We start from the raw sequence: 12,114 nt of genomic DNA, 5'->3' as shown, positions 1-12,114 counted from the left end.
TGAGGATTTACAGGATGAATTAAATCAGTGGTTCTCAACCTTGGCTGTGTGTTAGAATCACTGTGCCCTAGATGAACACTGATGCCCCAGGTACTGGGAGTTTAAAAACCTCTCCAGTTGGTCGTAATTTACAACTAAGTCTGAGAACTACTGAGTCAAATTAAATGCAGAGCACAGCACAGGGCACACATTACTCATTCAGAGATGTTTATCACATATTTATTTTTATTTAACAACTTTTTGTATTACACATTTTTAAAGATGGAGCACAAATAGTTCTCATTGTTACTTGTAAAAGGAAAAAAAGTTGATATAAAGGTCGTTGCAGAAATTGCATTTCTGGCCAGGGCATTGTGGCTCACACCTGTAATCCCAGCACTTTGGGAGGCTGAGGTGGGCAGATTGTCTGAGGTCAGGAGTTCGAGACCAGCCTGGCCGACATGGTGAAACCCCATCTCTATTAAAAATTCAAAAAAAAAATTTAGCCAGGCGTGGTGGGGCACACCTGTAGTCCCAGCTACTTGGGAGGCTGAGGCAGGAGAATTGCTTGAACCAGGGAGGTGGAGGTTGCAGTGAGTTGAGATGGCACCACTGCACTCCAACCTGGGCAACAGAGCAAGACTCCATCTCAAAAAAAAAAAAAAAAGAAAGAAAGAAAGAAAAGAAAAGTAAAAATGCATTTCTGACAGGCTCATTTCTGGAACTCTGAATCATCTGATTTAGTGATGAGAATAGGAGTAGAAAGGGAGATAGAGCAGCCTCTGCTAGCATGACTTGTCCTAACACTGAATGGAACTGAGTAAGGCAGAAACTGTCCCGCTCCAGCCTGTGGTCCATGTTATCATCTCCAAGGCTTTCTCTAAGAGCGCAAGCAGCATGGACTCGTGTGTTTGCCCATTTCTGGGGCTGAAGGTAGAGGCCATTTTTTCCTCTGCTTGGATATATTCACCGGATGAGCCCATATCACTAGCAGCTGTTTGTTTCTTCATTAATTTAAGAATGTAGGTGGTACTTCCTTCTTTACAGAATTTGGTAGCTTATGTGCTTTATTTTTGTTGTTGTCTTGTTTTTTTTTTTAGATAGGGTCTGGCTCTGTCACCCAGGATGGAGTGCAGTGGCACAATCATGGCTCACTGCACCCTTGATCTCCTGAGCTCAAGCAATTCTCCTACCTCAGGCTCTCAAGTAGCTGGGACCACAGGTGTTCACGACCACACCTGGCTAATTAAAAATAAATTTTTGGGCCAGGCATGGTGACTTACACTTGTAATCTCAGCACTTTGGGAGGCTGCGGTGGGCGGATCACGAGGTCAGGAATTTAAGACCATCCTGGCTAACCTAGTGAAACCCTGTCTCTATTAAAAATACCAAAAATTATCTGGGCATGGTGGCACGCACCTGTAGTCCCAGCTACTCAGGGGTCTGAGGCTGGAGATTCACTTGAACCTGGGAGGCAGAGGTTGCAGTAAGCCGAGATTGCATCACTGCACTCCAGCCTGGGTGACAGGGCGAGACTTAAAAAAAACATTTTTTTTTGTAGGGATGGGGAGGTTCTCACTATGTCACCCAGGCTGGTCTCAAACTCCTGGGCTCAGGCAGTCCTCTTGTCCTTGCCTCTCAAAGTCCTGGAATTACAGGCATGAACCATGGCATCCACCTATCGTGCTTTGTTACGTCACAGACCCAGTGGTTAGTGACTGTGCCCCTCTACTTTCTTGCTGGGTGAATCTGGCATGAGGTGAGGGCGCCTTCACCCAGGCCTGCAGCTGTGATCACTCATCAGAACAGCAAGACTGGCTTCTGGGAGCAGCTCATCAACCACTCCTGGTGGCTCTGTTGAAGGTAGGAAGGGAGGCAGTGGACCCTGGGGCTGAGTCTCCCACTGCAAGCAGGACTAAGGGTTGGGGTGCAGGCAACTGGTATCTGGTTGGGATTGCCAGATTTAGCCAATAAAAATGAAGGACACTCATGTAAATCTGAATTTCAGATACACAGCAACTGCTATTTAGTATAAGTATGCCCAAGCAATATTTGGGATATACTTATACTAAAAGTATTAATTATCATCTGAGATTCAAATTTAACTGGGAAAACAACAACAACAAAAAACTTTTAACTGGGCATGCTTTATCTTCTTTGCTAAATCTGGCAACCCTATGTCTAGCCAAATAGCCAAGTCTCCAGCACGTGGGACTTGCTGCCAGCAACAGCTTCCTGCCTCGTGTTGCCACATTCAGCTTCCACCTGTCACTGCACAGCTCCAGAACTGTGTGTGGCTCCCAGTTGCTTCGACAGGACACTCCCTGGCTGCTGTGCTGGGTCTTGGCTCTTCTGCCAGCCCAGCTGACATGCTTGGGCCCTTTCCCATCTCTGCTCTTGTTCATGCTTTCCCTGCCTGGCATGACTCCTGTCTACTCCCAGGAGCGATCGCTAACACTTATTGAGGTACCTACTGGGTGCATGAGTTCTTCATTTGCATTATCTCAGTAGATTCTCACAAAACCCAGAATAGTGGGAACAGTACTTATCTCATTTTACCAGAGAAGAAACTGACACCCTGAGGTAGTGATTTGCTCTATCTCGGCTCACTGCAACCTCCACCTCCCAGGTTTAAGCGATTCTCCTGCCTCAGCCTCCCAAGTAGCTGGGATTACCACCATCATACTTGGCTAATTTTTGTATTTTTAGTAGAGATGGGGTTTCATCATGTTGGGCAGGCTGGTCTCAAACTCCTGACCTCCAAGTGATCCGCCCACCTTGGCCTTCCAAAGTGCTGGGATTACAGGCACTAGCCACTGTGGACAGCCGACAGTGATTCTTTTTTTTTTTTTGAGACAGAGTCTCGCTCTTTCGCCCAGGCTGGAGTGCAGTGGCACAATTGCGGCTCACTGCAACCTCTGCCTCCCAGGTTCAAGTAATTCTCCTGCCTCAGCCTCCTGAGTAGCTGGGATTACAGGTGCATGTCAGCACGCCTGGCTAATTTTTCTATTTTGAGTAGAGACGAAGTTTTAGCATGTTGGCCAACCTGGTCTCGAATTCCTGACCTCAAGTTATCCACCCACCTTGGCCTTCCAAAGTGCTGGGATTACAGGCATGAGCACAGCACCCGGCTCCAACAGCGATTCTTAAAGTGTGGTCCCTGGACCAGCGGCCGCACCTGGGGACTTGTTAGAAATACCAGTTCTCAGGCCCTACCCCAGAACTACTGCATCAGAAACTCTGGGGGTAGGGACCAGAATCTGTATTTTAATAAATCCCTCCCTGCCTGCGCCACCAGGTGATTCTGGTGCTCACTCTAGACTGAGACCTGCAGCTATAAAAGATAAAGTGACTACCAGACTCTCCCATTCCGGCAGAGGACTAGAGGACAACAGGTAATTGTGTTCTTCCTGAGCACCACACCTGGGCCAGGCACTGGAGATGCTGCAGCAGCCCCATCGTCTTAGAGGACGTGGAGGGGAGGGGAAGAACAGACCAGCAACCAGGAAATTGCAATATAAGATAATGAAACCTGAGATGCAGCAGGCCCAGGAGTCCATAGTGGGGTGGAAAGGGTCAGAGAAAGCTTTCCAGAGAGTAGCTATATCCAAGCCTGAAAACTAAGTTGGAATTAGGTGAAGACAGGTGGGCACAGCGTTCCAGGTGCAGGGACTCATTTGTACAAAGGCCAGGCTGAGCCACCTGGGGATAGTTCAGTTTGGGAGGTGGGAGGGGTGTAAAGTCCCTGCCCTCAGAGCGAAGGAAGACGCTTTAATGGGTATTGAGGGAAAGCCCTCTGGCTTCCAGGTGGAGTAAACCCTGGGCAAGATGGAAATTGGGGTGTGAAGAGAGACCCGGGAGGTGCCAGGCCTTCCCACTTCCTTCAATCCAGGAGCTTCTGCTCTCAAGACATCTGCTCAACCCTCAACGATGGCAGAGGACAGTGGGCAAGTACGTGGTTGCGAGGTCGGCGCTGCTGGGTCCAAGCCCAGTTCCTTCCTGGGCTAGGGAGAGATGGAGCTGGGGGAGCAGCTCACTCTGCCCTCAGCTGGAGAGGTTCTTGCTTTGTGTCCCTGGCCTTGCTTTTGCCTTCCTTGTTCCCTTCTGCTGAGGGTGTGACCAAAACCGTGCAGGGCCACTGGGGGCCTCTCCTCCCAGCCATAGGGGACAGGTCCTGGAAGTGATCAGGGACCTTCAGGCTGGAGGTCAGGAGATTTCTGTTGCCATCCCCAACTCCTACCAAAGGCACCTTTCATGCAAGCTGATGAGTGACCTGGCTTGGCTAGGTTGCAGCTGTGCAGTTCCCAACTCCAACTATCCTTCCCGGAAAAATGTCAATTTAACAGCCTTTTTGGAATTTGTAATTTCTAGCCTGGAGAGGACTCCTGAAAGACCATTAACCAATGTATGAAGTGGAGCTTTCTGTGACCTAAAAATCCCTTCAGGATTTACCGACTGCCCCAGGGGCTTGGCCCTCAGCAAAGGGACCTCCTATTCTTCATCTTCTTGGGGTGTACCTTCTGCCCCCGCCACCACCCTCCGTCTGGCATATGGACCATGTCTCATCATGCTTTGCAACTCGAGGAGGATCTGGCACAGTACCCTCCACTTACATAGCTATTCAAAAAGATTGTTTACAAAATATCCATCTATGCCGGGCCTTGAACTATTTATAGATGGGGTATATATAGGAGGCAACAGGCCATCTAAGTGGGTGGAAGTGGTGAGTGAAGGCATGCATACTAAAGACAAGTGAATGCAAGGACATAGCCTTGAATTTGAGGCAAAACCATGGGCACTGGGGAGCCATCAATGATTATCGAGCAGGGGAGTGATACAGTATTGCTAGTCACTATACCAGATCCTTTGTATATGTTATACGCACTGTCTGCCTTCACTGTCTTGCCCCTTCTCTGCCTGGACAGTTCTTCCCTCCCTCTGTCCACATTGTTGATGCCAACTCATTTTTCAGACCCCAGATCCATTGTTACTGCCTTCAGTGGCAGACAGACTCTAAGGTTGCCCCTGCATTCCTGCCTTCTGGCATTCATACCTTTGTGTAATCCATTCCACTGAAGTGTGGGTAGGACCTGTGACTTGCTTTTAACCAATAGAGTATGGCAAAGGTAATGGAATAGCACTCCCGTGATTACCTTAGATTTTATAAGATTCTGCCTTGGCCAGGTGTGATGGCTCACGCCTGCAATCCTATCACTTTGGTAGGCTCAGGCAGGAGGATTGCTTGCACCCAGGAGTTTGAGACCAGCCTGGGCAACATAGTGAGACCCTGTCTCTACCAAAAAAAAAATTAGCTGAATGTGGTGGCACGTGCCTATAGTCTCAGCTACTTGGGGGACTGAAGTGGGAAGATTGCTTGAGTGCGGAGGTTGAGGCTGCAGTGGGCTGTGATGCTGTGATCATGCCACTGCACTCCAGCCTGGGCGACTGAGCAAGGCCCTGTTTCCAGAAAAAAAGGAAGTTGCATTTTATAATGACCATTTAAAAATGAATCCATTAAAAAAATCAGATCAGCACTTTATCAAAATAGAGTAATACTTGACAGAAAAAAGCCCTGTGATATTTATTTATTTTTATTTTATTTATTTTGAGATGGAGTCTCACTCTGTTGCCAGGCTGGAGTGCAGTGACACAGTCTCTGCTCACTGCAACTTCTGCCTCCCTGGTTCAAGTGATTCTCCTGCCTCAGCTTCCCAAGTAGTTGGGATTACAGGCATCTGCCACCAGACCCGGGTAATTTTTATATTCCCTAGTAGAGATGGGGTTTCACCATGTTGGCCAGGCTGGTCTTGAACTCCTGACCTCTGGTGATCCGCCCGCCTCAGCCTTCCGAAGTGCTGGGATTACAGCCGTGACCCACTGCATCCAGCCAAAATTCAACATCTTTAGCAAGATTTACCATTACATTTTGTACTCCACTTGCATTGTATTTTCAGAGGTTAAAGCCATCTAGTGGTGGGATACTGTTAAAACCATAATTAGTTCCCATTAAATCTGTTCCAGACCCTCCAACAGCTCTTAGCCTCTCACCTCTCATATCCCCCACTTCTCAGCCCTCCCTCCCATTGTGCACCATTGTGCCCCTCACTCACTCACTCTGCATCTGCCACATTCACCCCCTCGTGGACCCTCATGCATACCAGGCACATTGGCTGCTTCCTCTGCCCAGAAGTTTCTTTCCCTTTGACCACCTGGCTGGCTCCCTCACTAACCTCAAAAACACACCATTGTCCATGAAGTCTCCCTTGACCATGCCCAGGCACCTCTCCATGCTCTAATCTTTTCCAGTAGCACTAACCACTTCCTCGAGTACTAATTTACTTTTTGAGGATGTCTGGTATATGTGTGTCTCCCTCCACAAGAATGCAGACCCCATAAGGACAAGATGTCTGATCTGTCCTCACTGATAGTTCCTAAGAATAGTGTCTGGGGCCGGGTGTGATGGCTCATGCCTGTAATCCCAACACTTTGGGAGGCTGACGTGAGCAGCTCACTTGAGGAGTTCAAGACCAACCTGGCCAACATGGTGAAACCCTGTCTCTACCAAAAAGACAAATATTAGCCAGGTGTGGTGGTGCATGCCTGTAATCCCAGCTACTCGGGAGGCTGAGGTAGGAGAATCACTTGAACCGGAGGTGGAGGTTGCAGTGAACTGAGATCGTGCTACTGCACTCCAGCCTGGGCAGCACGGTGAATGAGACTCGGTCTCAAATAAACAACAACAACAACAACAAAAAAAAAAACACACACAAAATCAGTGCCTGGCACATAGTAAGTCTCCAATAAAGATTAGTGAATGAGGGCCAGGTGTGGTGGCTCACGTCTGTAATCCCAGCACTTTGGGAGGCCAAGGCAGATGGATCACCTGAGGTCAGGAGTTCCCCTATTTCTACTAAAAATACAAAATTAGCCGGGCATAGTGGTGAGTGCCTATAATCCCGGCTACTGGGGAGGCTGAGGCAGGATCACTTGAACCTGGGACACGGAGGTTGCGGTGAGCCGAGATCGTGCCATTGCACTCTAGCCTGGGCAACAAGAGTGAAACTTCGTCTCAAAAAAAAAAAAAAAAAAAGGATTAGTGAATGAATGTCCACATCTTTGACGGTCTTGCCTTTACCTGGAAGTCTCCATCCCTTGGGACTGCCTCTTTCCCCAGTACTCTTGACCCTGTCCCAGGAGATATGACCTATTGCCCAGTGTCTGATCAGAGGGTGAGAGCGTTTCGACCTCCATGTGCCCTCACCAAATTGCCAGCATGTGTGAAATACTAAATTCCAGCTGTTTTTGTTTTTGTAGGGCAAGAGAGTTAAAGAGGAAGGAGTAGGAAGAGGGGAGATGATGAGAGGAGCAACGGTCAGAGTGGAGAGGGTGGGGAGAGAATATAGTCGCAGATTTCCCCACCCCATCCACTTTCCGAGTGGCTCAGAGCAGTGGCACGGCCGTGAGTGAGGGCCGTGCACCACTTATCCCGAGCTGTGTGCCACGTGGCAGAAACTGTCCTGTTGAGTCATGGGACTACTGCTACACTGCTCTGTAGGGTTTGGTGTATAGAGTATTTTTGGTTTTTACAGTCCGGCTCTCTGTATAATGACTTCCTTCCCGTGGCCTTGTTCATTGAGGTGTCCCTGAGTGACTAGCTGAGTCACAACATTCCTTGCAGCTTAAAACATTGACCCGAGGCAGTTTCTCCATGTAGCTGAGAACTTAGAAGGCTGCCAGAGAGTGCCCAGGGAAGACGGTCTGTAGTACTCCTGTCTCTAACTGGCACCCCTCCCCGAAAAACGTTTAAAAAACAAGTAAAAATAGAGAAGAAATTCTGTCTGTTAAGTCACTAGAAAATGGCCTCAGCCCTGCCACAACCTGAAGCATAATTTGTAAGTGACCGTGAAGTCAATTTCAAATTGAAGCGGGGCACCAGGAATCAACGTCCATCCTCTCAGTGTTATTGCAACACGAAGGGTCAGAAACCCATGTAAAGAGATTAGGCCGGTAGGAATATAAACTTGCTCAGCCCTTCTGTAAAATAAGCCGGTAGTTCTTAGTAAAACTAAGTATGCATAGGGCTCAGTAGTGTAGCGGTCTCACTCCTGGAAATATATTTTGAAGAAAGTTTGCTCAGATCCACAAGAAGATAATCAGGAGGTTATTTGTTACAGTGTCTTTAATGGCATACGGGAACTAGAGGCAAAGGAACTAGGGGATGAGTTAGTAAAATGTTGTGGATGCATACCTTGGAATTCTACTTGAAATAGACATAGAACAGCATGGATGGAATTTATAGTGTTAAGTGGGAGAAAACAGTAAAAGAGATTTAAAACACAAGGCGAGGCGCGGTGGCTCATGCCTGTAATCCCACAAACTTTGGGAGGTCAAGGAGGGAGGGTTGCTTGAGGCCAGGATTTTGAGATCAATCTGGGCAACAAAGCAAGAGACTGTCTGTGCAAAAAAAATTTCTTTTAATTAGCTGGGTATGGTGATGTGTGCCTGTAGTCCTAGCTACTCTGGTGGCTGAGGCAGGAGGATTGCTTGAGCCCAGGAGTTGGAAGCTGCAGTGAGCTATGATCACAGTAATGCACTCCAGTCTGGGCAGAGGAGTGAGACCCTGTCTCCAAAAAAAAAAGATATTTAAAACAGTCTTTTTTTAGTTTTACTGAGGTATAATTGATGTACAATGAAACACAAAACTTAAGTATACAATTTGAGTTTTGATGTAAGAGTGAAATGATCACCACAATCAAGATAATAAATATATCTGTCACCCCCCAAATTATGAAGTTTCCATCATCCCCCAAATTATGAAGTAGGTCTATATGTATTAAAATATGTTTAACAGATGTTTAGCAGCTACTGTTAAATTTGAAAAAGGTAAACACTATGTATCATACCATATTTATAATAAAAAATAATGTTTAGGTATCCTGAAAAAATCTGGGGGAACATACACCAAACTTAGTTATGTTTATTGTTGAGAATCTTTCCAGAGCCACATGGCCTTATTTGCTAATGTGCATTGTACCTCAGGAATTGCTTGTTGTCCCATATTGTGGCCTCCAGTGCCTGATGAAAGTTTAGCATGCTATAAATGGGTCATTATGACCCCCTAACTTTCAGTGACTTTATTAAAATAACCCTGTACGTGGGCATGGTGGCTCACACCTGTAATCCTAGCACTTTGAGAGGCTGAAGCAGGCAGATCACTTGAGCCAGGAGTTCAAGACCAGCCTGGGCAACATAGTGAAACGCTGTCTCTACAAAAGAATATACAAAAATTAGTTGGGCATGGTAGTGCATTCCTGTAGTCCCAGCTACTTGGGAGGATCACTTGAATCCGGGAGGTCGAGGCTACAGTGAGCCGTGAGAGCGACAGAACACTCCAGCCTGGGTGACAGTGAGACTCTGTCTCAAAAAAAAAAAAGTAACACTGAGGTCATCACAGTGGATTTCTAACAGGAGGGTGGCCTGACCATAATAATGTTCTCCATTCCCACAACAGAGAGCTGTCAGTCACTTCCTTGAGCTCCCTCACCTCCAAGGCCAATTTCTCTCCTCATCCCTCTACACAGGAAATATTCCAGTAGGGGGTTGGTTTTCTGTGCCTGGGTACAAAATGGTGATTCCCTAACTAGTTACCATGAAATCTGTCTTTATTTCCTCTCTTCCTGTGTCTCTTTAGTAGAGTAGTAGTGAAGGATTGTCGGGGAGGAACATGTTTGGTTTTGCGTGACTACAGGTTTTATAGAAAGGTAGTCTTAAGATGTGTGCCTGACTTCTTTGGCTTCACACTCGTTATCAGATTTGTCCACAGTATTGTGCACAGTTGTAGTTCATTCACGTTCAGTGCTGTATATAGTACTCCATTGAGTGAATATACCACAGTTTATTCCTCCTGCTACTGATGGGCGTTTGGGTTGTTTCCAGCTTGGGGCTATTATAAATAATACTGCTGTGAACATTCTTGTACATGTCTACTGCTGTATCTGGGCACACATTTCTCATGGGTATGTATTTTGGGGCAGAATTTCTGGATTATGAACTATGCCTATGCTTACCTTACTAAAATTATGCCAAACTGTTTTCCAAAATGCTTATACAAGTGCACTCCCTTCAGCAATCTGTAAGAGCTTCCCTTATACATTCACCAATGATCTCACCCAAAGTTGGTACTGTCAGATTTGTAATGTTTAGCCACCTGGGTCCATAGTAGTTGTTCACTGTAGTTAATTTCCTTCATTAATGAGGCTAAGCACTTGCTACATGTTTATTGGCTATTTGTGTGTGTGTGTGTGTGTGTGTGTGTGTGTGTGTGTGTGCCTGTTTTTGCCCATTTTCCTATTGGTCTGTCTTTTCATTATTTATAGTAATTTTTTGTATATTTTGGATATAAAACTTTTGTTATGTGTATTGCAACTCTTTGTTTTCTGTGGGTTCTTTACTCTTTTAGTGATGTGTCTTGTTAAACAGTTCTTAATTGTAAAAAAAAAAGAAGTGTAATTTATCGATCTTTCCTATGGCTAGTGCTTTTTCTGTCCTGTTTAAGAAAACCTTTTCTACCTTGAGGTTATGAAGATATTATTGTATGTTATCTTCTAAAGCTTTATTGTTTTACCCTTCATGTTTATGTCCATATCCAACAAAAATTGGTTTGGTTGTTCATTGAATAAGTGAAGTTAAGTTGGAGCAATGTATCACATATACACACCCATTCATTCAAGATATATTTATTGAGTATCTTCTGTATGTCAGGCCATGTTTATAGTTTTATTTTGTGGATTTAGGTCCATAATCCATCAGAAATTGTTTTTGAGTATGGTGTGAGATAGGGTTTCAACATCACTTTTCCCAGATGGATATTGAATTGCTCGATGACATTTATTCAAAAAGTCTTTTCCCCCCATATTGTTCGGCAATGTTGTCTTTATCACTAATCTGTTTTGGGGCTCTTTCTTCTGTTGGTTTTTGTCTACACTTGTGCCAATACTGTCTTAATTATTAGAGCTTTGTTATAAATCTCATTAGCCAGTAAAGCAAGTCCTCCTACCTTTACTTCAAGAGTACCCTGGCTGTATTTGTTTGGCCTTCTGATTTCATATAAATCTTATATTAGAATCACCTTGTCAGGTTCCATATAAAAATCAACTGGAATCATTTTGATTGGAGAGCATAATAGCGTTACAATTTTGAGATCAGTTGAGAGACCAATTAAAGAAAAGGATAGATTGAGTCTTCCTATCAGTGAACATGGTATAGCTCTCCATTTTTAATTTATTCATTATATCTATGACGATGTTTACGGTTTCCTTCATAGAGATCTTACATGTCTTCTGTTGGATCCACTTATGGTTACCTGATTTTTCTTTGTTATTTCAAAAAATATCTTTATAAAAACTATTTTCTGGAATATAGAAATAAGGTTGATTTTGTTATATTGATTTTGGTATCGAGTAATCTTGTTAAACTAATTCTAATTTTTATCTAGGTTCTTTTGCTTTTTACCTCCATATACAGTAATATCTACAAATAACAGTTGCATTCCTTTCCAATTCTTTATGCTGTTTTATTTATTCATTTTTTAAATTTTGCTGTACCAGTCCAGAGCTCCAGTACAAAGTGGAATAGAAAATGGTAATAGTGAACATCCTTGTCTCATTCTCAATCTCAATACTTTTAATACTTCACAGTTGAATATGGTGTTGACCATAGTTTTGGGGTATTTGCCTTTACCTTTTTTCATGAACGGATATTGAATTTGATCAAATGCCATATTTGTATCTACTAAGATGATTATATTTTTTTCTTTTAATTAATTGATATGATGAGTTATTTTTTGGGTAACTTTAATGCTTGCTTTCCTGGAATAAATGCAATGTGGGACTTGGTTTATTTTTAATTTTTGCATATATATTCGTGAATAACACAGACCTCTAATTTTTCTGTTTCATGTTGTCCTTGTCAGTTGCTTCACAAATTGCTAACACTTGTTATTATCAATTTTTGTTTTTAAATTTCAACAGTTTTGATTTTTAAATGTTAAGCCAATTTTTATTTCTGGGATAAGCGCTACCTGGTTAAAGTTTGTTATTATTTTCTATGTATCACTGGATTTGATTTGATAATGTT

This window comes from Aotus nancymaae, unplaced genomic scaffold (genome assembly GCF_030222135.1).
Source record: "Aotus nancymaae isolate 86718 unplaced genomic scaffold, 86718_ANA_hifiasm-v0.15.2.pri h1tg000029l, whole genome shotgun sequence".
Taxonomy (NCBI): domain Eukaryota; kingdom Metazoa; phylum Chordata; class Mammalia; order Primates; family Aotidae; genus Aotus; species Aotus nancymaae.
Note: the sequence above shows the minus strand (reverse complement) of the source record.